The sequence below is a fragment of the Bos indicus genome, chromosome 4, assembly GCF_029378745.1.
Source record: "Bos indicus isolate NIAB-ARS_2022 breed Sahiwal x Tharparkar chromosome 4, NIAB-ARS_B.indTharparkar_mat_pri_1.0, whole genome shotgun sequence".
Lineage (NCBI taxonomy): Eukaryota > Metazoa > Chordata > Mammalia > Artiodactyla > Bovidae > Bos > Bos indicus.
Window position 1 is genome coordinate 21,415,531 of NC_091763.1, and position 3,323 is coordinate 21,418,853.

Genomic DNA, 3,323 nt, shown 5'->3' on the forward strand with positions numbered 1-3,323 from the left:
TGAACTGATAGAATGTGAGGCAGGTGGGACTTACAGACGGCAGAGTAAGGTACTTAATAAACCCTCTTCCCAGCAAAACACCATTTTCACTGATAAAAATCACTTACTGATTGTAAGTAAAAGTAATTTTAAGTCTCTGGATATTGTCCTAAGGGCAGAGAGTGAATGAAGAAATGTCCATTCAAAAAAAAAAAAAGAAAAGAAAAAAAATGTTCTAAATCTCAGGAGGAATAGTTTGAATTTGTGGCAGTTGAGTCATAACCTGCTCCCTTAACCCTACCCTAGCTCCGTGTTACAGAAGCTCTATTCCAGGTGCTCTTCCCTGTGTACTGCAGTCAGAAGAGATGGGTTCCCTCTTGCCTGAGCTTCCGGCCTGAGGCTACAGTTTCATTTCTTACCCTGGTCCCAGCCCAGTGTTGCAGAATGCCTACCCACTGCAGATGTGGCTGAGAGAAATAGGTCTCTCTTTCCCTATCCAATCCTTGGTCATAAAGCAGGAATTCAACCTCAAATGCTGTAGGTTAGGACCCAATTTTATAAGGCAGGGGTCCATGTCAGGAGGAGCAACCCAAGAAAACAAAGGAAAGCCACCCTGCGTTCCCCCTTGTGGCCACGCATACACCAAGTTGTCAGTCTTGGAAAAGCAGGTCCTTACCCAAAGCTCTGCTGAAATGGTACAAAGGTTCAGCCCAGGAAGAAACACAGCCCATAAAGACAATGAGCTCTGCAGTTCTGCCTAAGGAAACTGGCTTTATTTAGAACACATCATGGAGAAGTCTGTACCTAAGGGTGATTTTAAAATGTGGACCTCTTGTTGAGGGCAACTAAGAAAGAGCAACCAGCTCTTTTCGTGCCTAGCGCAGCCATGGCTTGGGGTCCCAAGAAGCATCTGAAATGTGTAGCAGCTCCAAAACATTGGATGCTGAATAAACTGACTGGTGTGTTTGCCCCTCATCCATCTACCGGCCCCCACAAGCTAAGGGAATGTCTCCCCCTAATCATTTTCCTAAGGAATAGACTTAAGTATGCCCTAACTGGAGATGAAGTAAAGAAGATTTGCATGCAGCATTTCATTAAGATCGATGGCAAAGTCCACACAGATATAACCTACCCTGCTGGTTTTATGGATGTCATCAGCATTGATAGGACTGGAGAGAATTTTCGTTTGACCTATGACACCAAGGGTCGCTTTGCTGTTCATTGTATTGCACCTGAGGAGGCCAAGTATAAACTGTGCAAAGTGAAAGATATTTGTGGGGACAAAAGGAATCCCTCATCTGGTAACCCATGATGCTTGTACCATCTGTTACCCTGATCCCCTCATCAAGGTGAATAATACCATTCAGATTGACTTGGAGACTGGCAAGATTACTGATTTCATCAAATTTGACACTGATAACCTGTGCATGGTGACTGGAGGTGTTAATCTGGGAAGAATTGATGTGATTACAAACCAGGAGAGACATCCAGGTTCTTTTGATGTGGTTCATGTAACAGCAACAGCTTTGCCACATGACTCTCAAACATTTTAATTATTGGCAAAGGCAACAAACCATGGATCTCTCTTCCCTGTGGAAAGGGTATTCACCTTACCATTGCTGAGGAGAGAGATAAGAGATTGGCAGCCAAACAGAGCAGTGGATAAAATGATCTCTATGTGATGTGATTGGAAAAATCTTTGTAATTACAGATAATACCAAGTGATTAATAGCATCTTTGGTGTTTGCTGTGGTTTGGGTTTTTGGTTTGTTTGCTTGCTTTGAATTTTCAGGCAGGCTTGGCATGCTGGGATATGATGTCTCCTATAGGCTAGACTTCAGTGATGGTAGGAGAACATATCAAACCTTGGCAAGAAGGAAAAGCAAGTAAATAATTATTTTATACATAAAAAAAGAGCAACCAGAAGTTTAATGGAATGAGAGAAAAAGATAACCAAGAAGAGCCCTACTGGGACCTTAGTCAGTTCTGGAAGTCAGGAAGGTTGTCACATGCACTGGGCTATACCCATTCAGTAGCAATCGGAGCAGGTATTTCCCTAAGCTACACAAGATTCATCAATACAGGGCAGAACCCTTACTACAATAAGGGCCTTAAACATAAACTCTAATCAAATATATATTGAACAATAAGCTCCTCTTACCTGGGGCTGCTCCTAGGAAGCTAGGTGTAAAAATAAAATCACAGAAATCACCAATAGACTAGGAAACTGTGCAGATCCAAGGCTACTTTGTCTTGGGAGAGATCAGAATGGGATTCTCTTAGCTACTTGTCCCTGATTGAACACAGGGCAACAAAACAAACTCAAGTGTGATAGCATCCTCCAAGCCACATAGGTTTTAACCAGTAAGTGGCTCGTGCCAACCAAGCATAGCTCCTAGGGAGTCAGACCAAGAGATGAAAACAATGGGATGAAATCTGAGTAGCCAAATTAGACCTGCACATGGGGAAGGAATTAGACTTTTCAGAATTAGTTCATTGAACAAAAACATTTGACCCTTGAATCGCGTGAGGATTAGGAATGCCACTTTTGTATAGTGGAAAGTCTGTAGGTATTTTAGTTGGCCATCTTTATCTGTGGCCTCTCATCTTCAGATTCAACCAACCATGGACCATGTAGTACTGTAGGACATATTTATTGAGAAAAATCTGTGTATAAGTGGACCTGTTGTCCACCTGTCAAATCCATGTTGTTCAAGGGTCAACTGTAAGCAAATGACTTGGTAAACAAGAGAAACACTCAGAGTGTTATCAGTATCTAGATTTGCTTAAATATACCTGAAATGTATAGTTTTCAATACAATTGAGATATGCAAGGAAAGACTAAAGTATAATCTGTATGCATAATAATCTAGCAAGCAATAAAAATTACTTTGAAGGAGGCCCATATGGGAAGCTGGCAGACTTGACAGAAATCAAAGCAGCTTTAATGTTATAAATATGTTTAAAAACTAAAAGAAATGATGCTTAAAGAATTGCAGATATGATGATAATGCCTCATGAATAAAAATAAAGGGATGAAAGTACTAAAAAAAAAAAAAAAGGAAAATTTGAAGACGAAAAGTACGATAGCCCAAACAAAAAATCAGTAGATGGGCTCAATAGTAGACTTCATCTGTCAGAAGAAAGAATCAGCCAACTGAAGACAGATGAGTAGAGATTAGGCAATCTGGAGAAAAGAGAAAGAAACAATGAAAAAATAAAGAATAAAATCTCAGAAAAATTTGGGACACAATTAAACACACAAGATTATGTGATGGATATACTAGAGGAAATAGGAAGAGGGGAAAAGACAGGAGATGAATCAAATAAATGATGTCTGGAAA

General features: G+C 40.4%; 1 pseudogene; it reads left to right on the plus strand.

Annotated features, from left to right (window-relative positions):
* Nucleotides 1-775: 775 nt before the first annotated feature.
* On the plus strand, nt 776-1,711 carry LOC109558070 (small ribosomal subunit protein eS4, X isoform-like; annotated as a pseudogene).
* Nucleotides 1,712-3,323: the final 1,612 nt, after the last annotated feature.